Source organism: Martes martes, assembly GCF_963455335.1.
Source record: "Martes martes genome assembly, chromosome: 11".
Classification (NCBI taxonomy): Eukaryota; Metazoa; Chordata; class Mammalia; order Carnivora; family Mustelidae; genus Martes; species Martes martes.
The window spans coordinates 85,681,270-85,707,340 of NC_137899.1; the positions used below are offsets into that span (position 1 = coordinate 85,681,270).

At 38.2% G+C, this 26,071-nt stretch overlaps 1 protein-coding gene and 1 pseudogene across 3 annotated transcripts in view; one reads left to right on the forward strand and one right to left on the reverse strand.

Moving 5' to 3' along the window:
- AHCYL2 (adenosylhomocysteinase like 2) overlaps positions 1-26,071 on the forward strand; it is a 161,196-nt gene that overhangs the window by 54,656 nt on the left and 80,469 nt on the right. The gene's annotated exons all lie outside the window — the stretch shown is intronic.
- On the reverse strand, positions 19,366-19,850 carry LOC308352685 (transcription factor BTF3-like; annotated as a pseudogene). The gene has a single exon. The product of its transcript is annotated as a transcription factor BTF3-like (transcript).

Genomic DNA, 26,071 nt, shown 5'->3' on the forward strand with positions numbered 1-26,071 from the left:
GTTAAAGAGTAAGTTCTTATTATCCTCTGTGAAAAAATTAGAATTCACAGAATTTGCAAATCTTAAACATTTTTAGGAACTTGTAAAACAGTTTGTTTGCCATCACTTTCCCTGTGATTAGGTGATTATAACTTGCTTTGTGTGGGTACTAAGCATTCATAGCATTCTCATACATGAGCCTGGAAGAGGCACTTGTTCTAGTTTCTTAACTCTCCTTGCTTCCTTCATTATCATGAATTTATGCATGATAAAGAGAAAATATCCCATAAGCACTATAATAATCTGTAATTGTCACAGCTGAGACTGTAGCATATATAATAGAGTTTACTAGTTGTGCAAAATTTCCTGCTGACTGCTGTATGTCACTTTCTCTCTCACTCAATAAGATTGAATGTAATATGAGAATGAAAGTGACATTAGTAGGGAAAACTTCACATCTAATTTAGTTTCTTCATAAGAAGGTGCTTAAGTATTTTTAGAAATAAGTGTATTTGGGACACTGTTACAGCTTGGCTTCTAGATTGAGAAACATTACTCTGAAAGCATATTACTTAGCCAATTTTCTTCAAATTAATAGAGCAAAGGCATCTAGTATCATTATTTTTTTTCTATCTTTGAAACTAGTTTTGGGAAGCTCAGTTTTAATGGTTGAGGAAAAGGAATTTTTAAAAAAGGAAACAAGAAATAACAATACTACACTTATTATAAGTAATATTCTGCTGATTTCCCAGGACCAAGTGATAAAAAATATTCTTACAATATATAAATATTACATGCAAATATATATATGTCCCTTCAACTAATATTACTGTCCGGATATGGCTTTGGAAGCGTTCTAGTAGAAGCCATGAATTGATTATAACTACAGAATAAAACTTACCTGAGGGAATCTAACACACAAAAATTTTTTCAAACAGATGGGGCGCCTGGGTGGCTCAGTGGGTTAAAGCCTCTGCCTTCAGCTCGGGTCATGATCCCGGGGTCCTGGGATCGAGTCCCGCATCGGGCTCTCTGCTCAGCAGGGAGCCTGCTTCCTCCTCTCTCTCTGCCTGCCTCTCTGCCTACTTGTGATCTCTGTCTATCGAATAAATAAATAAAAATCTTTAAAAAAAATTAAAAAAAATTTTTTTCAAACAGAAAAACAATAAAAGCTGCAACAACATATATTCTTATAGATCAGGGCTTAATATGTCAAAGTCATTCAAATATTTATAGGAATTGCCCCTTAACTATTGAAATGTAGTATAATCCCACACATAAATAGTATAATTCACTCATAAATGAATTTATGTGTGGTATTGAGAATAAGACTCATTTGTTCTTTTATTTTTTGTTATTAAGTAGTCTCCACACTCAATGTGGGGGGTCAAACTCACAGCCCCAAGATCAAGAGTCATGTTCACTGACTGAGCCAGCCAGGTGCCCCGGATATGATTTGTTCTAAACTAAGAAATTCATTTTAGAGACTGTAAATTCACTTTTAGGAACTTATTTCATAGTCAATGTGATTATTCATTTATTTGTTATGAAAAGCGCTTTATCCCATTTGGCTTATTCAGTAGTAGTGGAGAACGATTGTTTGGATTAATGTTCATATTATTTCTCTTTGTATGGATCTAACCAATTATTCTGCAGGACAAGTAACATTAATTCAGCTCTTCTTTATTCTGACTGGTATATTCTAGCTGGCATTCCAATATATGTTTAGTTGATAGGATAATTAATTACTTTGTGTGCCCATCATAAATGTTATTTATTTGGGTACATTTGCCTTTTCCTATTTTTTTTTCTTAATTGGTTTGACTGCATTTCTAAAATCTGCTCATTAGACTGACAGCCAAAAAAACCCCACATGTCTGAGGGAGGTGCCAGGAAAGTGTTAACACTCCAATTTCCCTAATCCTCATCCCTTAGTTTTTAGTAGTCACTGAAATCAGATGAGTTAGTCTCTCAAGAGACTGGTAATCTGTTTAGGACTACTCTAGGGGAGGGAATTAACATTTGAATATCTTTTATGTATCAGGTACTTAACAATATGTTAACTCATTTAATTCTTAGAATTCTGTGAAGTAGATGGTACACCAGTTTTATGGGTAAAAATGTTGAGACTAGTTATCAATTTAAGTCATACACCTTAAGTAAAAAAACTGTCATTTGAACCCATCTCAGTCTCCAAATATCTCTACTACACCGTACAAATCTCATGTCCACTACACCACTGTATCATCTGAGCATGCTGTCTTCTGTTAGTAAATATTTTAATAAATTGGGGCAGATAATGGGATTAGTAGACATACCAAGGAGATTGCAAAGATAAATCATGTGTAGGAAATCACAAGACTATAAGATAACATAGAGTTTTAGATCTACCACCTAACATGTGCATCTTGGGCAAGTGATATATTGCAGCTTCCCTGTGTGTAAAATAAGGATAATATCTGTTCTACCTTCCCAATGAGGTGTTGAGAGAAAGAGAGAGGGAGAGAGGAATGTGTGTGTGTGTGTGTGTGTGTGTGTAAGCTTCAAAAATATGAAACTTGACAAATGTAAAGTATTCTGTATTATGATTATAGAGAGTCCTGTGGCTTGGTGGATTGGTATCATTCTTCTAACTAAGGAACAATTAGTTGATCTTGGCCATTGGAACTCAAAGAAATAGCATCTGTCAATCACAGTCATTTCTTGGAAGGAAGAATTGAAAAATGCACAGCAGTTATTCTCCTTGACCTCTTTCTCTGAAAGGGAATTTGATTAGGCAAAAGCTGGTTTCATAATAGAGTAGAGCTTCTCTCTTCTCTCCAGGGAATTGAAGCTGAGCAGCCAGACTTGTTCTGTGAAGCTAGAGCAATCCGGTTTTAAAGGATTTAACTAAATTTATTGTGATTAAGGTTTTATGAGGGATGTACATTGCAGAGCAGCAGCTTTAAAAATATTACATATGAGGCAGTCTGTATCCCTAGATTGGGAACAGAAAACTACAACTCGTTGAAGCTTGGGGAATATTCCTCAGCAATTCTACAACATTTTGAGGAGAAACTTAGATTCTGAAAGCAGAAAAAGAGGCAGTATGGGACCAGTTGTACGGACTGTAGAATTGAGTCCTCATCCAGGCATTATTTGGTATTTCTTCAGACCTTTCTTAGTGGGCAGACTTGTGGACTTTTTCCATTATATAAAGAAAGAAAATTAAAACAACTCTCAACACATAATAAACACACTATAAATATATGAATGTTTAATAAAAATAACTATAGAATTATGCCAATTATGTCTTTAAGATGAAGGCAGTGAATAGCCAGGGAAATGAGTTTCTGTAACTACAGGCATTCCTGCAGGATTACCACATGCCCTGGTAGAACTCAAATTGTCTCTAACTAGGAATATCTTGCTCTCTCATTTTTCCCAACAGTTGCTGGCCTGGCTGAGGTTTTGTATGTATATATGCAGAGTTAGAGCCGCTGGTTGAAGTAATTAGGCCAAAGTCAGGATGAAAATAGATCAGTCAGTTTTTTCTAAGAAAAGACTTTCTACATTCCTACTGTTCCCTTTGTCTGTTAAATTGATTTTGAACAAATATATAGCTGTTTCAAGTCCCTGAAATCTTAGTACCTCAAGCCAGTCTCTTGGTTCTGCTGCTTTAGTCTTACCTCTTCCAGTACGTGTTATTTAAAGAATCTGATTAGAGACCTGGAAATGTGGTTACAAGAGTCTTCTTTTGGGGGAATCGTTTAGTATTACTCAAATCATATTTGCTGAAAGTAGAAAGTCAAGGAAGTAATAGGAAGAGGAGAAGAGAGGCTACATATAGGGAGCCAGTGAGGAACTATCGAGCCATAAACTGTAAACATCTTTTCCTTTTTTTTTTTTTTTTTTTTAAGACTTCCTATCCAAGTAAGTACTTTCTCAAAAGATCAGAAGCATCTAGGGAAGAAAGATAAAATTATTTTTGGTGCTATGTTGGCCTTCACTAGGTTTAAATATTTTGGCTTTCTAGAGAAGCATGCAATTGATAGAGTAAATTTCTGGGGTTTATTAATAAGGGAAGCTTGGGATGCTTATACCTACACTTTATATGATATGAAAGGTAGAATAAAAATTTTAGGACCTTCTGATACTAGGTGGTTTAGAACAATAATTAGAAGAAATGGTTTCTGGAAATAGTCTTGTAAAGACAAGAAATACATGAAAATGTATATTTTCATATTAAATTAAACTTGCTAAGTTAAGAGTCTTTACTCTTGCCTGGTGAGTTAGAGTTTTTAGAGGCTTTAGTTTATGTTTTTCTTTCTAAGATTTAGTGTAAGATATGTCAACTTTGCTGAAGTAGGTAGCCAGCTTGCCAAATTGTATATGTATTGTATATGCCTACCACAATGTGTGACTGTAAGTAAGGTAGCTGGGGACATGACAGGAAAGGATTGTAGAGCGGTGTTTGTTTCAAAGAAAGGGAGCTTTTAGAAGACATCCCTGTTTATTTCTTACATTTAGAAATTCTTTGTACTGAATATATCCTCTGGGTAGTGAAAGTGGCGGGAGTTGTCTGTGAGTCCTTTGCACTTAGTATGCTTTATTTTGAAAATGAGATTCATCTGGGACACCTGAGTAGCTCAGTCAGTTAAGTGTCTGACTCTTGATTTTGGCTTAAGTCATGATCTCAAGGTTATGGGATTGAGCCCTGCATTGGTCTCTGTGCTCAGTGCAGTCTGCTTCAGATTCTTTCTCCCTCTACCCCTCCCCGCTTACTCTCTCTCTCTCTCTCTCTGTCTAAAATGGGTAAGTAAAATCTTTTATTTATTTTTTTAAAAGATTTTATTTATTTAGTTGACAGACAGAGATCACAAGTAAGCAGAGAGGCAGGCAGAGAGAGGGGGAGGAGGAAGCAGGCTTCCCGCCGAGCAGAGAGCCCGACGCGGGGCTCCATCCCAGGACCCCGAGATCATGACCCGAGCTGAAGGCAGAGGCTTTAACCAACTGAACCACCCAGGCGCCCCAAGTAAAATCTTTTAAAAAAAAATAAGTTGCATCTTAAAACCTGGCAGAGTTGTGTATATTACTGATATTAGAGGTGCTGAAAAAGTGTAGGACAGAGCAACCCCAAAGAGAAACTCCTAGGGGGAGCTTTGGAAAGCTAGTGAGTACTGGGCACTGATTGGGTGGCAGAAGCATCAGGAGTTGAGATAGGAAGTGTAGAATGCCTTTGCCTAAGGCCTAATACAAATAGCCTTCTTTGTCCTGCATACTCCTAGAAATTGCCTTGTAGCTCTAGACTAGTAGCCCAGAAATTACAACCAGTGTTACATTTCTACAATTTGCAGTACATAAAAGAAATTCTTTCTTGTTTATAAAATGAGAAAAATCTTTGCGGAGGATATTTTTTGTGAATGAAGGTAAATAGTATTTGATAAGGTGATTTGGAGCTGTCTGCAAAACCATTACGTGCTGAATAAATTATTCCCAATTTATATAATCAAGTAGCTAGGAAGTAGTAGAGAAGGCCAGAGTTTTAATTTGAGAGGAAAGATGTTAACTTTGTTGAGATTAAATGATCAGAAAATATTCCTGTTCTGTTGGTAAGAGAAGAGAAATTTTTATTTATTCTAGTCGATAAAGTAGGTTCATATTCTATAGGGAATGGAGTATCCAACAACCAGCATTTCTATTTTCTGATCCCTTAGTGAAACCTGATTTAGGAAATAGGAGGTAGCCTGATTATTACTGTTGCACTAGGGGGAAAAAATCACTTTGTCCTATCGGAGTTAACTAAATATTTCAAAGTAAAGTCATGAATATAGTTTAAATTTCCATTGCAACTCAATCAAATTTTGCTACTCTAGTTTTGGTTAGAAACTGTCTCCACCTACTGGCCACAATTCGCTTGACATTTCATGAAGACGCTTTTTGTTTTTTCCTGAAACATGGAAATAAGATAGTTATGGAAGGTACCTAGGTAGGGTTGTAGTGCCTAAATGCTATATCTTTAGGTAGATTTTCCTACAACTCCTAGATGAGTTCTGGAGAATTTTTACTAAAGGTTGCTTTAGAGAACAAGCTAAAGACTTAGAAGAACCAAATTAAAGAGACGAACTCTTATAAGTGGCATATTTGCAATAGTGTGTTTGATATCTGCCACTTTGCCAATTTAAGACTAATTTACTTGTAAAACTGATTAAGCTTTGTTAATTCTAATTGACTAAGGTCATCATTTTCCAAATTGCTGTTGGTTCAAACTCTTGTGCCCATTTGGAAATAATTGTCAATGTCATCACTGAGTTACACAATAAAATAAGACTTTGGGGGGGGGGTCAGGGGTCAGCGAACTTTTTTGGTAAAGGCCACACAGTCTTTTTTTTTAAGATTTTATTTATTTATTTGACAGACAAGTAGGCAGAGAGGCAGGCAGAGAGAGGAGGAAGCAGGCTCCCCGCTGAGCAGAGAGCCCAATGCGGGACTCGATCCCAGGACCCCGGGATCATGACCTGAGCCAAAGGCAGAGGCTTTAACCCACTGAGCCACCCAGGCGCCCCAAGGCCATACAGTCTTCTTGTAACTACTTAGCTCTGCTGTTGTAGCAAAAAAAGTAACCACAGACAGTACATAAACAAATGAGTGTTTGGGCTTTTTTGTTTGTTCTACTAATAAAACTTCATTTATAGAAACTGAAATTTGATTTCAGTTTATGTAATTTCATTTTATATAGTTTCTCTCCCATTATAAATATATATATATAAAATATATGTGTGTGAGTGTGTGTGTTCATATATATATATATTTTTGAATTTTTTTAAAGTAGGTTCCCTGTCCAAAGTGGAGCCCAACACAGGGCTTAAACTCACGACCCTGACATCAAGACCTGAGCCAAATCAAGAGTCAGACACTTAACTGACTGAGCCACCCAGGTGTTCCCATGTGCCATGATATATTATTATTAAGTTTTTTTTTTTAACTTTTTTTTAAGGTTTTATTTATTTGTTTGACAGAGAGAATGAGAGAGAATGAGAGCACACAAGCAGGGGGAGTGGCAGAGGGAGAGGGAGAAGTAGACTCCCCTCTGAGCAGAGAACCCGATGCAGAGCTTCATCCCAGGACCCTAGGATCATGACTTGAGCCAAAGGCAGATGCTTAACCAACTGAGCCACCCAGGCATCCCTAAAAACTGCTTTAAATATTTTATTTATTTTAGAGAGAGAGGGAGCACTAGTAGGGGGGCAGAAGGAGAGGGAGAGAATCTTAGGCAGACTCCACCAAGTGTGGAGCTGGTCCTGGAGCTCAGTCTCATGACTGTGAGATCACAACCTGAGCTGAAACCGAGTTGTACATCCAACCAGCTGTGCTCACCAGGCACCCCTTAAAAAAACATTTTAAAATGTAGAAACTGGGGCGTCTGGGTGGCTCAGTTGGTTAAGTGTCTGCCTTCTGCTCAGGTCATAATCCCAGGGTCCTTGGGCCCTGGGCTGGAGGTGATGGGCGGTGGGGGAAAAAAAAAATCTATGCTCAGCAGGGGTCTGGTTCCCCCTCTCCTCCCCCTCCCCCTGCTCCTCTCTCCTGCCTCCCTCTCTCTGTTTCTCAAATAAATAAATAAAACCTTAAAAAAAAATGTAGAAGCCATTCTTACTTCGTAAGCTCTACCAAAACAGGCAATGTACCAAATTGGTCTGTGGGCCATAATTTGCTGACCCATGCTTTATATTCAGAAACATTTTAAAAATCCACTGATAAGTTCTCATATCCCATGGAGGTAATAGTCTAGAAGAGAATTTCCCAACTTTTAGGGGTAATTTTATGCTTTTATGACTTGTCAGGAGAGTGTTGGACGTGTTCACCATTGTCACCAACCACATAGTATAAAAGTACACAACTTCATGATTCTTTATCCACACATATGAATCTGATCTGTTCTGGTTTTGTTATATTTCTACAGTTTAGATCACTTAAATCCGGAACATTGGAATGCTTTTTTAAAGGATGTTTTAGGGCACCTGGGTGGCTCAGTGGGTTAAGCCTCTGCCTTCAGCTCAGGTCATGATCTCAGGGTCCTGGGATCGAGTCCCGCATCGGGCTCTCTGCTCCGTGGGGAGCCTGCTTCCTCCTCTCTCTCTCTCTCTCTCTCTCTCTCTCTCTCTGCGCCTGCCTCTCTGCCTACTTGTGATCTCTCTCTGTCAAATAAATAAAAATCTTAAAAAAAAAATAAAGGATGTTTTAACACATAACTGTATATATAGGAGAAGATTCTTTATGTGAGCTTAAATGCCAGAAACATTCAGATTAATGGAATTATTCTAAAGTTATTTCAAAAAAGAAACCAATATTATTATAATTTTACTGTAGTGAGAGGCATGTGGCATATGGGTTATGCAATATGGGCAGGCTGGTGTGGATCATTACAGACAGTTTCAATGATGTTCTGTTGTCATGTAATGGTTCTCATTTTGGGAAATAAGTATTTTAAAGCATTGAGTTACAAATACTAATTGTTCAAAGTGGCTGATCATTTCAGTTAGTTACCTGTAAATACCTGCAACCCTTTGGCTCTTATCCTCTACCAGTTCCCAGATTCCTGGATTACGCCTACAGTCTGCCATTTGTCTCTCTGCCTATGTGAGTGCTATGAAGTTATAGAATTGTTGCCTCTCTAAATTCAAGTCTCTAAACTCTAACCTCATTTTTTTGCTAACAGGCAAGAGATAACAGATTAGGATAGTACAGAGAGGTCAAGTTTCCAGAAGTGTATAGTTGAGGTCAAAGATAACACAAGGTAAAACGAAGTAAATATAATGGAAAAAAAAATACAATGAGAGACTTATAAAAGATTAGCAGTTGTCATCAGAGTTAAGATACTGTAGTTCATTAATTTTAGGAGTTGTTGGGTTTTTTCCATTTCGACATCTCTAAAGTTGAGATGTCAGTTTAATTGGTAACAGTTTTTCCTTAATGGTATGTGAAATAATGGTGCATCTTCTAATTGATGACATCTTAGATTTGATAAAATACAATATTTAAATTGTAGATTCTGGAAATATAGCAGTTACAGGTACTGACAAGGTTACTAGGATTTGACCATTGGAGAAAGTATAAAAGGAATTCAGGTCAAGCATCAGATTAGATATTTGCTCAAGAACTTTGAAGATGGAGTCACAAGCTAGTTGTGAGAGTTTTCAGCCAACGAGATGCCTGGAGATAACTAACAGGTGACAGCACAAAGAGGTAGATAAGAATAGCTTTACCTTTAGGTCATTCTTCTTATTCATCCTACCGTCAGGTTTCAAATGCCAGTTTCTCAAGAGATTGTCTATTATATCCCCTTCCCTCAATACTAAATTAAGTTCTCCTCTTATACTGTGTACTGTCTCATAATACCATGTACTTTTTCTCTTACGATTCTTTATTCTAATCATAGATTTTATTGTGGGATTATGTTGTGCCTCTTTTCCACTTGATTGTAAACTCATTGACTGTAATTTTTTAAAAAAGATTTTATTTATTTGTCAGAGAGAAAGCAAGAGAGAGAGAGAGAGTGAGCACAAGCAGGGGAAGCAGCAGCAGAGGGAGAAGCAGGCTCCCCACTGAGCAAGGAGCCTGATGCAGGACTGGATCCCAGGACCCTGGGATCATGATCTGAACCCAAGGCAGATGCTTAACTGACTGAAGCACCCAGGCGTCCATGTAATTATTTTTTTAAAGTTTATTTTTTTTTTTGTAATTGCAACACCCAATATGGGCCTCGAACTCACGACTCCGAGATCAAGAGTCACTTGCTCTTCTGACTGAGCCAGCCAGGTGCCCCTCATTAACTGTAGTTATTATGTATAGTGCTAGCACATTCTAGGTATTGATTTGTATTTGCTGAATAAATGACAGTGAAGCTGCTTGTGACTAAGAGTATACTCTGCATTAGTGTTCTAGAAGCCACAGTGACAGTATTGAGAACATTTTACTAAATTTGACTCTTTTTGGTAATTTATTTGTTGCATTTTTAAGCTTTATTTGTTTTCTCTGAAACTTAGGTTCCTCATTTGTTAGATTAAGATACTAGTATCTACCTGAAAAGGTTGTGGTAATCATTAAACGAGGTAAAATATGGAAAGCACAAAATACAGCATCTTCCACGTAGTCGATACTCAGGAAGTGACAGGCTGAAAATAGCCATCTTGATTTTTTTCCTTCTGAAAATTTTCAAACCTAAACCTCTTATATCTCACCTGGCCTATTGCAGCTGACACCTGACTGATTTCCTTCCTTTCCTCCCTCTTTCCCTCCCGTCTGTCTTTCCTAATGTCTTTCAGTCGTAGATTTTAAGTAATCTCTATCCCCCAAATGGGACTCAAACTTAAAACCCTGAGATCAGGAGTCACATACTCTACCCACTGCGCCAGCCAGGTACCCCACCTGACTGATTTTCTTGCTTCTGGCTTGGCCTCCTTCCATTTTCTTTTTTCTTGTCTCAACTAACCTTGATTTTTCTACACACACTGTACACACTGGTCATGTATCTTTTTTTTTTTTTTAAGAGATTTTATTTATTTGAGAGAGAGTGGGGCGGGGAGAAGCAGAGAAAAAGGGGGCAAGCAGACTCCACACTGAGCACAGAGCGCAACGCGGGGCTCCGTCCCACGACCCCAAGATCATGACCTGAGGTGAAATCAGGAGTCAGATGCTCAACTGACTGAGCTAGCCAGATGGCCTGTATCTTTCTTTTTTATATTTCTTTGACCTTGGGGCGCCTGGGTGGCTAAGTGGGTTAAAAAAATAAAATATTATATTTCTTTGACCTTTGCTCATTGGTTTTATGATTAGGTTTAAACTCCTTAGCCTCGGATTTAGGGTACTTCAGGGTATAGTTCTTTATTTTTATTTATTTTTTAAAAAGATTTTAATTATTTATTTGACAGAGATCACAAGTAGGCAGAGAGGCAGGCAGAGAGAGAGAGGAGGAAGCAGGCTCCCGCAGAGCAGAGAGCCCGATGTGGGGCTCGATCCCAGGACCCTGGAATCATGACCTGAGCTGAAGACAGAGGCTTTAACCCACTGAGTCACCCAGGCGCCCCCAGGATATAGTACTTCAGTTCTTTTCTAATTCCCTATTTTTATTTCCTGCCACTTCTCCCTTGCCAGCCCTTTATGCTCCAGCAACATTGTGCCACTTGTTTCCCAAGCATTCCATACTGTTCAACATTCTTTGCCCTTGTTCTGGAATTTCTCTCTGACTGGAATGTCTTCCTCCTCCTTCTGGATCTGATAGATTCTTATTCATTCTTAGAGTTATCACCTTTCTTGACCTTTGTAGATTGTATGATTTTTCATTATTGCATTGTTACACTATATTATAAGTATATATTTACATGTTTTTCTTTCAGCCAAGATTATGATCTGCCTGGAGGCAAAAGCAGTATATTCATTTTTATCATGACACTTTCATATAATAGGTGCTTAGTGAAAGTTTACTAAACTGAAGGAACTATGGAAAGTATACAACCTATTTTTTTTTTAAACTAAAATTTACTAGAAGGAGGATGTGAGTTTGAGTGAAATTTTAACAGGGGAAGATTACAGGGATCAGAGGGAAAAAAGCTTAGTTATGAGAATTATCAATGAGCAATTTCTAGTATTAATATCGGGCCAAAATATGAACAACATTCATTCATTTGGGAAATTAGCATTAGGGCACAATTCTACTCTTGTTTCTGAGGCTGGAGAGATACAAGAGATCTAACAGGGAAAAAGAAAAAAAACAGCAACTCAAGGGCAAGAGAGACTTGACAGTAATGGCAGATAACAAACTTGGTTTGGGCTTGAAATATGATCTGGCAGTCAAAGGAAAGCCAGTGCTATTCTAGGCAGTGAACAAAGAAGAATTGTGCCACAGCATAGGGAGTTGGCAAGAGCCCACTGGGAGTATTACATTTAGCACAGTGTCAGCATGATCAGAACAGAGGGTGGTGAGCTCTGAGTGCTGAAAAGAATAAATAGATAAATTTGTGAAGATTTTAAGCATAGAGGGTTAACTGAATTCTGGCAACTACAAGATTCAGGAGAGAGAGACACTCCTGAATATCTGAAGGGTGTTAACTTTAGAGCAAGAAAGGAATTATTTAGCCTGGACTAGAGAACTTTGTAAGAAGGTGAAACTAAGGGCAGACAAATTTATACCTAAGAAGAATGTCCTGAGGTAGTCATTGGATAATGTTGTACCTTTATCCCTCGGCACTTTTATAGTAGAAAGCTGTAAGGCCAAAATGTAAGATTTAAGAAGCTCTCCTTTGAAAAATTTCTGAGGAATATTTTGGTCTTATGAATAGAGGAAGTTTTTGCCCGAGAAGGTAGGTGATGGAGGATTGGTTTAATATTTATTCACCATCCACAGTATACAGGGCACCATACACAATAAGGCTTCATGATTCTTGAGGTTCTAATGTAAAACCATTGATTATTATAAGCTCTATGCATTCTCAGTTTGTTTCAATAATTTAAAAACTTTAGCAAATTTCTTAAGACTATCCCCTTGGAACAGAATGATGGCTAAAGTAAGCCAAATGTAAACTTCAAAAGAAAAACAAGTGAAATCTTATTTAAATGAATGTTGCCTATCACAAATGGCATTATCGTCTATCCTTAGGTTGAGATTTTCCTTTGTGATAGGGATGAAGACAACTTGGGCTGATAACATGTTTATCCTTCAGGATATTTTAAATGCCAGAGAGTGGTGCTTTTGCCTTCACTGTTGACCAGATCTCTCAGTTCAAGACAGGACAAGGAAAAATACGGTGATTCACTTAGAGACTGCTCTGTTTCCTGGGGCAAAGTAATTGAGTGTTCAAGTGAAACAGCTAAAAGAGCCCACAGTATACTGAACTAAAAGAAAACACAATCTGTATCTCTTCCCTCATGTCTTGCTCCATGGCTTCCAACTGCTTGTCTAGAGAAGCCAACCATTATATAGCTTAAACATACTGCTGGGCATGAAGAATGTGGAGTCGAGTCCCATTAAATCGGTAGCAATTCTTTTTCTTAAAAAGATTTTATTTATTTATTTATGTGACAAAGAGAGAGAGATCACAAGCAGGAAGAGAGGCAGGCAGAGAGAGAGGGGGAAGCAGGCTTCCCGCAGAGCAGAGAGCCTGATGTGGGGCTCCATCCCAGGACCTTGAGACCATGACCTAAGTCAAAGGCAGAGGCTTAACCCACTGAGCTACCCAGGTGCCCCAGTAGCTAATTCTTTCCACAATTAACTAAATTATCTTATGCTCCCTGTGTGAGTGTGGTTCCTCCCAAGAGGCAGATGTCAAGACAAGCTTAGAGTACAAGCTCTACTGGGGGAAAGCACCTGTGAGCTATAAACGGAAAGGAGACAGGAGTAGGCAAGGGAGAGCTTTCAGAATGTGACGCAGGTATAACACCTGTGAAGGAAGACAAGGAAGGCAAGTTTGGGTATGTAGCGTTTCAGACCATGATGCAGTTGCAAAAATCTCAGCCAGGAAAAGTTGGAGTCCCCAAGCAAAAGTTGCCTGTTAGGGTAATCCTATATGGGACAGATTTACCCTCCTAGAAATCTACTCGAGAAAAATGAAAAAAAAAAAAAAGATAGATATAGATATAGATATATATCTTTTTTTATCTTTATATATATATCTATATATATCTTTTTTATCTTTATATATCTATATCTATATATATATCTTTTTTATCTATATCTATATATATATATATAAAGCCTTGTATGAATATGCTTTTTTTGCAGCCATTGAGATGATCATATAATTTTTCTTTTTCAGTTTATTAATATGGTAAATTGCATTGATTTTCGTATGCTACACCAAGCTTCTATTATGGGATGAACCCCACTGGTTGTGATTCATTATTCTTTTTTTATTGATTGTTGGAATTGATTTTCTAAAAATGTGCTAAGAATTTTTGGATCTGTGTCAGTGAGAAACATTTGTAGTTTTCTTCTCTAGCTGTGCCTTTGTAGAGTTTGTGTAGAATTTATATTATTTCTTCTTAAATATTTGGTGGAATTTATCAGTTAAGCCATCTGGGCATGGTATCTTTTGTGTGGGAAGGTTTTTAACCACAAATCCAATTTCTGTAATTCAGATTTATTTGTTTCTTCTTGAGTGAACTTTGTGTCTTTCAAGGAATTTGTTGAGTTTATTAGAAAAAATTATTAATAATATTTTCTTATTTTCCTTTTAGTATCTATAAAATTGAAATGATGTCACCTCTCTCATTCCTGATGTTAATTTGGATCTATCTTTTTTATTCCTTATTAGTCTGACTAAAAGTTTATCTATTTTTTTTTTTTTAAGATTTTATTTGTTTATTTGACAGAGAGAGACACAGAGAGAGGGAACACAAGCAGGGGAAGCGGGAGAAGGAGAAGCAGGCTTCCCACCTAGCAGGTAGCCCGATGTGGGCCTGGATCCCAGGACCCTGGGATCATGACCTGAGCCGAAGGCAGCCACTTAACAATTGAGCCACCCAGGCGCCCGGTTTATCTATTTCATTTGTCTTCTCAAACTACCAGTTTTTGGTTTCACTGAAACCACTTTTCTCGTTTTTATTTTATTGATTTCTGCTCTGATTTTTATTATTCCTTTCTTCTGTTTACTTTGGGTTTTATTAGCTCCCCTTTTTCTAGTTTCTTAAGGAAGAATCTGAGGTGGGTTTTTTTTTTTCCTTTTTTTTAAAGATTTATTTATTTATTTTAGAGAGAGAGAGAGCATGAGCAGGAGGGGGAGAGGAAGAGAGACTCTCAAGCAGACACCACACTGAGGGCTGAGCTTAGGATCCTGAGATCACCATGAGAAACCAAGTCAGTTGCTCAACCAGCTGTGCCACCCAGGGGCCCCAAGAAGCTGAGATTTTTTACTTGAGAACTTTCTTTTTTGTAATAGAAGTATTTAGTGTTACAAATTTCTAAGTGCTGCTTTAGCTGCATCTTGCAAATTTTGATATGTTGTGTTTTCAGTCTGTTTAAAATGTGTTCTAACTTCCTTTTTTTTTTCCCTTCTACTAATGGATTATTTAGAAGTGTTGTATATAATTTTTATATGTTCAGGGAATTTTCCAGACATCTTTCTGTTACTATTTTCTAGTTTAATTTCACTGTGTTAGAAAATGTACTTTGTAGGACTTCAATTCTTTTAAGTTTATTTAGACTTGTTTTATGGCCCAAGATATGTTTTATCTTGTTAAATGTTCTGTGTGCACTTGAAAAGAGTATATTTTTTGCTTTTATTGGATTGAGTGTTCGATAAATATTAGTTAGGTCAAAATGGTTGAGAGTGTTATTCAAGTCTTCTATAATCCTCTCTGATCTTCTCTTTGTTCTATCAGTTAATAAGAGGGGTTTTGAAATCTTGGCTAGAATTGTGGATTTGTCTGTTTCTCTTGGCAGTTCTATCAGTGTTCATTTCATGTATTTTAAAGCTTTGTTATCAGATGCAGAACCATTCAAGATTATGTCCTCTTGATGAATTGACCCCTTTATGATTAAGAAATGATCCCTTTATTTCTGATAATGTACTTTGCTCTGAAATATACTTTCCTTTGTATTAATATAGCCATTTTAACTTTTCTTTCGAATTTATTTATTTATTTTAGAGATTGAGAGAAAGAGGGGGAGAGAGAAAGAATGTGGGGAGGGGCAGAGGGAGAGAAAGAATCTCAGGCAGACTCCCCACTGAGCACAGAGCCCAACATGGGGTGGGATCTCACAACTCTGAGATCATAACCTGAGCTGAAAACATGAGTCTGACACTTAACCAGCTAAGCCATCCAGGCACCCCTCAACTTTTTAAATTTTTAAAAAAAATTTTTAAGATTTTTATTTCTTTATTTGACACAGAGAGATAGTATAAGTAGGCAGAAGCAGCAGGCAGAGGGAGAAGCAGGCTCCCTACTGAGCAAGGAGCTCAGTGTGGGGTTTGATCCCACGACCCTGGAATCATGACCTGAGCCAAAGGCAGCCACTTAATGACCGAACCACCCAAGCGCCCCATCCCTCAACTTTTTTAAAAAAGAAATTAAATAGGCACACTTAAAAAAAAAAATAAAGCAAAATAGTATTTTGAAATAATCATTTGGTTAAATTTAGTAAGGGAGGGGTTTTCTGGTTTCTGTATTTCCTGAAAGTAGGTTAAAATACACAAGCTCACAAAAGGAGTTTACAACTCTGGGATTTTTTTCCCCCAAGAATAATTGCCTGAGGATGGGGTGGGTGGGATTGTGCAGGGATGCCTTTACCACTTAAGTTTGCTGGTTTGGGGAATTATGTACTAGTAGGGTGTGAAGCTGAGAGGCATTTAGTTATATGCTAGGTTTGAATGTTGATAAGTTATAAAAAATGATAACATATAGGGGGAAATCCATTTAACATTTTCCCCTAAGTATGGAGAAAACCTTCTTAAATGGGGCATATAATTCTTAATGACTTAGGTCTTTCATCTTCAGAAATGAACAAAGTATCATAAATAAGATAGAAGCTGGTAAATATTAAGTGTTTCATCATCACAGCATCAGATTTGAAATTTCCTGAGAATATGTAAGTTAGTCATTTCAGCTTTCTTTTGATTAGTATTAGCATAGGGTATTTTTTCCCTCCATTTTCTTTTTATCTCTATATTTATATAAGTGTATTTCTTGTAGGCAGCACATGGATGGATCTTGCCTTTATGCAATCTGACAATATCTGCCTTTTAATTGGGGTGTTTTGACCATCAACATTTGATGTGACTATTCATATGGATAGTTATAAATCTGCCATGTTGCAATTTGTTTTCTGTTTTTTTATTCTATCCTTTGTTCCCCCTTTCCTGTTTTGTATTAGTTTTATATATATGTGTGTGTGTGTGTGTGTGTGTGTGTGTGTGTGTGTGTATGTATACATATATATCTTAAAGATTTTTATTTGTTTATTTGAGAGAGAGAGAGAGAGAGCATGAGAAGGGGAAGGTCAGAGAGAGCAGCAGACCCCCGGCTGAGCAGAGATCCCAATGCGGGGCTCGATCCGATCCCAGCACTCCAGGATCATGACCTGAGCTAAAGGCAGTCGCTCAACCAGCTGAGCCACCCAGGCACCCTTGGTTAAATATATATATATTTTTTTACTTTTTTTTTAAGTTTTAGATTTATTTGATAGTGAGAGAGGGAATACAAGCAGGGGGAGTGGGAGAGGGAGAAACGGGCTTCCTGCCAAGCAGGGAGCCAGATGCAGGGCTCGATCCCAGGACCCTGGGATCATGCCATGACCTGAGCCAAAGGCAGACGCTTAACCACTAAGCCATCCAGGTGCCCCTAGTTAAAAATATTTTAAATCATTCAGTTTTATCTCCCAATTGGCTTATTAGCTATAACACTTCTTTTTTAAGTGATTGTTTTAAGGTTTATAACGTACATCTTTAATTTATCAGAGACTATGTTTATGTCATATGGTACTTTATATATATGGTACATATAGTATGTCAGTCTTGTGATAGTATACTTCTACTTCTCCTCTCCCATTTATATTATTATTTCTGAATATAACTCCACGATATCTTTTTACTTATATATTTCTTTTAAGAAGCAGACTCCCCGATGAGCTAGGAGCCCTATACAGGGCTCCATCACAGGACCTGGAGATCATGACCTGAGCCTAAGGCAGATGCTAACCATCTGAGTCACCCAGGCACCTCTAAACCTTTTCATTATAAACATCTTTATTTCATGGGCGCCTGGGTGGCTCAGTTGGTTGAGTGGCTGCCTTTGGCTCAGGTTATGATCCCAGAGTCCTGGGATCGAGCCCTGCTCGGTGGAGAGCCTGTTTCTCCCTCTCCCTCTGCCTGCCACTCTGCCTACTTGTGCTCTCTCTCTCTATATCTCTGTCCAATAAATAAATAAAATCTTAAAAAAAAACTTTATTACATGTGTTTGATTTTCTATTGAAATATATTTGACATACGGCATTAATAAGTTGAAGGTATATAATGTTGATTTAATACATTTAGGTATTGCAGTATGATTGCCATTGTAGCTTAGCTAGGACCTCTGCCCTGTCACAAAATTATTATTTCTTTTTTGTGTTGGGAATAATTAAGATCTAGTCTCTTAGCAAATATGATATTGATAATGCAATAATGTTGTCTATAATTACTGTACTATACATTAGATCACCAGGGCTTAGTTATCTACTGGTTGCAAGCTTGTATCTTTAAACAACCTTTCTCATGATATCCCACCATCCTACCCCCAGCCCCTGCTAATCACCATTTACTCTGTTTCTAAGAATTTTTAATAAACTTGGATACATTTTTCCAGTAGAATATAGCCACTTAATAAAATGTTGGAGAAGTACAAAATTTAAGCTATGTATGTTATGCTGTTGAATACTTACAATGTGCTAGATTTGTTCTATCATCATTATTTAATCCTTAGAATAAGCCTGTGAGTTTGGAACTTTCTGTTTCATTTATACACAAGGAAACTCAGGTACTAAGAGACATTAAATAACTTGCCTAAAACACTGAGACAGTTATGTCTGTCTGACTTCACAATCCATGCTCAGCTATAGTAGATTTTATAGGAATGAAATATGTAAATGTTACATGAAAAGAAGTTTACAACATCTCACTTTTTTACCAGGAGGATACATACTAAAATGTCCACAATGATAATAGTTGAGGGTTGGGGTTATGGTTGATTTTTGTCTCCTCTTTTGTCTGTTCACAGTGAACAGGAATGGCTTTTATAATTAAAGTTTTAAAAAAGATACTCATTTCATAGTAGAGGGTGGGGTGGATTAAAAAAATAATCATTTGCTCTTTTCCTCTTGCTAAAGAAAGATATTTCTGAGTTTGATTGTATCCACTGGTCATATTGCCTATAATTTCTTCTTGGTACTAGTTTATAAAAGCTGGAAGGCTGAAAGAACAGTGTTATTCTGAGATCCAAGATGTGAACAGATGAAAGATTCTTTTTTTAAAGATTGTATTTATTTATTTGACAGGGGAGCAGCAGGCAGAAGGAAGATTGAGAAGCGGGGCTCCATCCCAGGGTACCCAGATCATGACCTGAGCAGAAGGGAGATGCTTATCCAACTGAGTCACCCAGGCTCCCCGAAAGATCTTTTTTTTTTTCCCTAGGCAAAGAACTTTATTAATCTTGTTTCAAACTTTATTCCCAGGCTTCTTCAGCTTAATTAGCTGCAAAGAATGAATTGTGTATAAGCAAAAACTGAAAAGAGCTGCAGTGTCCAAGGGGCTTGGGCTTAAAAATATTAGAGATCTAGATTTTATCAGATCCATGAACAAAATTTTAAAAAGCAGTCATAATATAAAATAGCAGCTCCTAGTAACTTCTTCAAGTTTTATCTTCTTCAGAAGTTGACTCAGTTCAGTTTGCTTCATTCTTGGAAGCTTCATCAAAATTCTCCACAAGATCTGGAACTTCATCATCATCATCCTTTCCGGTAGCAAGTGGTGCTTTTCCATCCACAGATTGTTTGGGCAGAGCTTCAGCCAGTCTTCTTAAACTAGTCAGACTGTCTGCACCAAGTTGGTTTAAGATACTGGGTAGCATTTCTGTCGGCTGCTTTGTCTCAGCATGGCCTGTAATGGTAAAGTGTTCGCTGCCAGCGATGCCTGAACTTTGGGGTTGTTGAAGTGGATCACCGTTCCTTGGTTTGTGAACATATTCACTTCTTCAATACCAGAAATATTGTTTACCCCTAACTTCTTTAAGGAGAACTGAAGTTTTTTATCATCTGCTGTAGCTGTTCTATGAACCACCTTCTTTCGGCGAGCAGTTCCTTTCCCACCAATGCGCACTTGTGCTTGCAGTTTGGCGAGTTTCTCCTGGTTCATGATAGTTTCTTTCATCTTGTTGGAGCGGAAATGGGACGCGCGGGGGACTAGGGTTGGCGCTCAGGGGGTCTTGGGCGGACCAGCTGAGATTAGGTGCACACACGCGGGGAGGCAAGATGGCAGCCAGAGCCGAAAGATCTTTAAATAATAACATTATAACCATTATTCAGCTTCTTCCCTAGATCCTGGGGCCATGGCCACCAGTAACAGGATTCAGAAACCAGAAGCATGGTATCTAGAAATTTACAGTTAGCAATTCCCCCGGCTCATCTCTTTTCACTCTAAAGTCCTCGATCACCTCTCCTTTCTCCCAATTCTTTTGTTAGTTTAAGGGTCTTTTTACCTGGGGGAAAAGAATTTGAACCAATCATAAACTAATAGCTCTTTTTTGTGCCTGACTTTTTGTGCATTTCTGTTGCCATGTAAACCAAATAAAGCTAGCTGTGAGTAAACCAGCTGCTGCCTTGCAGCCTCCTTCCCTAGAGGAAGGGAAAGGGTGGTGAAAGTAATTGGAGAGGACTAGAAGAAAAAGTAGAAGTTGAGGAAAGAGTATTGGGTTTACATTCCTGGTCTTGAATCTCACTCTGTATCTTTAAGTGTGAGATTTGGGTATGTTACCTATAACGATTTGTCCTGGTCCTTAGTTATTTTTCCCAGCAGCCAAGAGATATAGCTAATACTTTTTCTCCATTTGTTTGCATGTTGAAAACTGCCAGTATTTGTGAGTGAAATTAATAGATTCTAAGCTGTCTTTCAGAACTAGAAAACCTAGGAAAATGAAAGGTTGTAGGGCAGGGTGTGGGATATGACTTTTGGTTGTAAAGAATTATACTTTGGGAACTGGCATAAAAAAAGTAGTTCCGGGGGCGTCTGGGTGGCTCAGTGGGTTAAGCCTCTGCCTTCCACTCAGGTCATGATCCCAGGCTCCTGGGATCGAGCCCCGCATTGGGCTCTCTGCTCGGCGGAAAGCCTGCTTCCCCCTCTCTCTTTCTGCCTGCCTCTCTGCCTACTTGTGATCTCTCTGTCAAATAAATAAATAAAATCTTAAAAAAAAACCTTAAAAAAAATGTAGTTCCAGGGTGTCTACTTAAATGCATTTGAGGCACTATGCAAAGATCACATAACTAGCTGGTCAGTAACTTAGAAGCATTTACAGTTATAACTGGATGGGTATTAAGGAGGACTTGTTGTGATGAGCACTGGGTGTTGTATGTAAGTGATGAATCACTGAATTCTACACCTGAAACTAGTTAGCTAACTGGAATTTAAATAAAAAATTAAAAAAAATACTGGAGGGACAATAACAGCTAAAGCCTAGAATGCATGGCACAGAAACTGGGTAAGTACTTGGAATCAGATAGTGAGGTATTTATTTAAATTGTAAATACTGATTAAGGGTTAGTGGAGGTAAGCATTGGGTGATATATTATTGTGGAAAGAGTAAGAGTGAGGGGGACTCCTTGGTGGCTCAGTTGGTTAAGCAGCTGCCTTCAGCTCAGGTCATGATCCCAGCGTCGTGGGATCGAGTCCCACATTGGGCTCCTTGCTGGGCAGGGAGCCTGCTTCTCCCTCTGCCTCTGCCTGCCACTCTGCCTGTGCTCGCTCGCTTGCTCTCCCTCTCTCTGACAAATAAATAAAATCTTTGAAAAAAAAAAAAAGTAAGAGTGAGAGTGGCACTTAACCTTGTGCAAGCATGGAGAAAAAATCATTTCTGATCTGGGGGAGACTGGAAATCAATCAACATCATACATTCAATGCTAGACCCTATTGTGCCTTCCAGTGCTAGATTAAACATTCTCATCCAGATGGTCCAATTCATCCTTAAGCTAGGAAAGAGCAAAAGTTAAATAAGAAGTACCATTGTAGTGGCGCCTGGGTGGCTCAATGGGTTAAAGCCTCTGCCTTCGGCTCGGGTCATGATCCCAGGGTCCTGAGATCGAGCCCCGCGTCGGGCTCTCTGCTCGGCAGGGAGCCTGCTTCCCTTCCTCTCTCTCTGCCTGCCTCTCTGCCTACTTGTGATCTGTCAAATGAATAAATAAAATCTTAAAAAAAAAAAAAAAGAAGAAGTACCATTGTAACAACCTTAAGTTGTTACTGGGTAGTAAAGTTGGTAATGAACTTATATATAAATAGCCCAAAGCTTTTTTTTCATAGCCTGTTCTTCTGATTGCTTCTTTATGCAAATTTAAATAATACATATATTTTATCTTATATTTCTTACACAAAAGGGTCACATAATATATGAACCTTCTGTATGAATAAAAAAACTTCTCTTTATAGATGTATGATATTCCATTGTCCTAATGTACTTCAGTTTATGTAATCAAATTCCTGTTGATGGACATTTGAGTAGTTTCAAATTGTTTTAAGCTGCAATTTTAGTGACTTTAAGTCTCTTTTATTAGCAGTCTCACTTTGAGGCCAGGCTACGGAAGTTAATACGCAGAAGCAAGCTGAATATAAATGAAAAACTATGACTCCAGCCATAGTTATTTGAGTTATGGGAAAGGTGACTACATGACATCATAGCTATGCTACACTCCTGTAACCTCCCTCTATTTTGTTTTTCTTTCTTTATTAACATCTTTATTAGTTTCCCTGATGCCCTTTGGTTTATTTGTTGTCTTTTCTTGTTTCCTCCTGGCCCCATCTAATATACCAGCAGCCTAACTACTAGTTAGAACTTTGTTAAAAGGAAGTTGTTAGACTTGCAAATGACCTTTGCATTTTATAGTTGTCAGAGGAGGGCATTTTTTAGTCCAGGTGAGGATGAGATTCCTGCTGCCTTCCTTGCTGGAAGCTTTGTAAGTCTTATTACTCAGATAAAGCCCTTCTACTGTCATTGTTCCCCTGTTACCAAGGTAAATTTCCATTTTATTGCTGATAATCCGAACACAATTTATCAACTGCCTCAGGAGGGTGGCACCTTACATTGCTAGAGGCTCAGCAGGAGTAGAGACAAACAAGACTGGGAAATGCTCTTTAAATCCTTAAATTATAAATAAGTATGGGCTTTTCAGGGGGAAAGAATAAAAGGGTAATTGACATATTATTTTGGCTGCCCTTCTGCCACAAGGAAAAAGAGTGGAATAAAGAAATGAGAGACGCTTGGCTGGCTCATTTGGTTAAGTGTCTGCCTTTGGTTCAGGACATAAGTCCTGCATTGGGCTCCTTGCTCAATGGGGAGCCTGCTTCTCCTTCCTCCTGCTGCTTCCCCTGCTTGTGTGCACTCTCTCTCTCTCCCTCTCTCTGTCTCTTTCTGACAAATAAATAAATACAATTTTAAAGAAAGAAAGAAAGAAAAGGAAGGGGAAAGGACACCTGGCTTGCTCAGTCAGAGCATGCAACTCCTGATCTCAGGGTTTTAAGTTCGAGCCAAATGTTGGGTGTAGAGATTAATTAAAAATAAAATCTTTTTTAGGGCACCTGGGCGGCTCAGTTGGTTAAGCGACTGCTTTCGGCTCAGGTTATGATCCTGGAGTCCTGGGATGGAGTCCCACATTGGGTTGCTACTTGACAGGGAGTCTGCTTCTCCCAATGACCTCTCTCCTCTCATGCTCTCTCTCTCTCAAATAATAGATAAATAAAATCTTAAAAAAAAAAAAAATCTTTTTTAAAAAGTCTGTGGCAGGTGAGAAGATATAGGGAAGTTTTGGTTTGGAATAAAAAAGCACTACATTGAGAATCAGGAAACATGGGTTCTGATCTATTTTCTATTACTAATTTGGTCTGTGATTTGCTCTCTGATTTCATTTCTCTGGGCCTAAGTTTCTACACCTATGAAATGAGTGGTTTGGGATTTAAAAAAAGTCTCTGAAATTCTAAGGCAAGAAGAAAAATATTGACTTCAAATAGTATAAAGTGGAGAGCTTGTCCACTACTGTGAAATAACTACAACAGTTGGTAAATTTAAGTAGGTGTTTATACTCCATATTGAGTTTGCAGTGGGAGGAGAATTTAGTGTATTTAGTACTTCTTACTCCTGAAGTACTAAAGTATGTGACAAATACAAGTCACATTCCCTTACAGGTGCTATCATCCTATCAGCTGGTAGCATATAGGGCAGAACCTGGGAGTCTTTTTAAACTCCTCCCTTTGTTGGGGCACCAGGGTGGCTCAACTGGTTAAGCTGCCGGCTCTTGATTTAGACTCCGGTCATGATCTCAGAGTCCTAGGATCAAGCCCCCATCTGGCTCCGGGCTCCGCACTCAGAGAGTCTACTTCAGGATTGTCTCTCTCCCTCTGCTCCTCTCCCCTGCTCATCCTCTCTCTAAAATAAATAAATAAATAAATAAATAAATCTTTAAAAGAATAAAAGATGAAGGAACTTTGAATAATTTCTTCTAGGTAGAGGGCTCATTGGCTTAGTGAGGTTAGGATTTCTCAGAGGCTGAGGTCTATGTAGAATTAGCAAAAGACTTTGAGACTCAGCAGGAAGGTCTTCAAGAATTACTAGAAAAGTATGATACACCATTTGGAAAAATGACTTTACAGCTAAGAGCAGCATAAGAACCTACTCAATAATGGTTTATGCAGAGAGACATTTTGAATTTTCTCCTTCAGACTGTGGAGGCTTTGTGGGGATATGGAAATGTTTAAAGGATTAAATTATTGAGCAAAATTGATATTGAAAAGTACTTTTATTTTTTCTCTCCTTCTGCAGTGTTTGAGAATGCTAGAGGTTAATGTAGCTATGTACCCTGTGGGACATAATAAGAGTTAATTATAATCAACTGTTGGAACAGACTGTTCTGAACAGAGTATTATTCATTTGCCACCTATTTGGGGGTTCATGTGTAAGCATATAAAATTCAATTTTGCTGTTTCAAAATAATCGACCTACATTTTAAAAGAGCATTTTTTATAGATGTTTTAAATATGTAGAGGTATAAATCCTCCCGTTCTCCCTACTCACCCTTGGTCCCCACTGGTAATTGTTGTTTATAGCTTCTTGTGCTCCATCCCAGAAAAATTTGTTCTGTATGTCTAAATATTATTTATTTATATTTCATAAATATTATGTATTGCATTATATAAAATAGATATTAATGTATATATCTTGACAGTGTATTTAAAATACCTACCTTGAAACCATTTCATTTACATCCTTTCTCTTTTCCTCTGACCTGTGGTCTCCATTTCCTTTGAATATGGAAATCTATTATGGGAATATGAATTCCAAATATATGTTTTGTTTTTCCTTTTTTTAAAGATTTACTTATTTATCTTATAGAGAGGGAGAGGCAGAGGGAGTGAGGGGAGAGAATCTTCAGCAGACTCCCTACTGAGTGTGGAGCCAGAAGCGGGGCTTGAACTCTCAACCCTGAGATCACGACCTGAGCCTGGACCAACAGTTGGATGGATGTTTAACTGACTGTGCCACTCAGGTGTCCCTCAAATACCTGTTTCATTTTTCTTTTTTTCTTTTTCTTTTTTTTTTTTAAAGATTTTATTTATTTATTTGACAGAGATCACAAGTGGGCAGAGAGGCAGGCAGAGAGGGAGAGGGGAAAGCAGACCCCCCACCGAGCAGAGAGCCCGATGCGGGGCTCGATCCCAGGACTCCGGGATCATGACCTGAGCTGAAGGCAGAGGCTTAACCCACTGAGCCACCCAGGTGCCCCTCCTGTTTCATTTTTCTAACCAATTTTCTATTTCACTGCATTCACATTGGATTAAAATAGCATAAAATAGCAAAATATTTTCCTTTTTATTAAAGCATTTTTGTTTTAAAAAGAGTGAGGAGAGGGACGCCTGGGTGGCTCAGTTGGTTAAGCAGCTGCCTTCGGCTCAGGTCATGATCCCAGCGTCCTGGGATGGAGTCCCACATCGGGCTCCTTGCTCGGCAGGGAGCCTGCTTCTCACTCTGTCTGCCTGTGCTCGCTCTCGCTCTCTCACTCTCTCTGACAAATAAATAAATAAATAAATCTTTAAAAGAAAAAAAAGAGTGAGGAGAATAGATGAAAATATTAATCACATTTTTAAAAAAGATTTTTATTTATTTATCAGAAAGAGAGCACAAGCAGGGGGAGAAGTTGGCAGAGAGAGAAGCAGGCTCCCTGCTGAGTAAGGAGTCCAATTCAGGACTTGATTCCAGGGCCCTGGGATCATGACCTGAGGCAAAGGCAGACACTTAACCTACCAAGCCACCCAGGCATCCCAATCACATTTGTTGGTATTCAGAATTCCTCTGAATAGTGTTTTGTTAGCCTCTCACTTGTTTGGCATATCCCTAA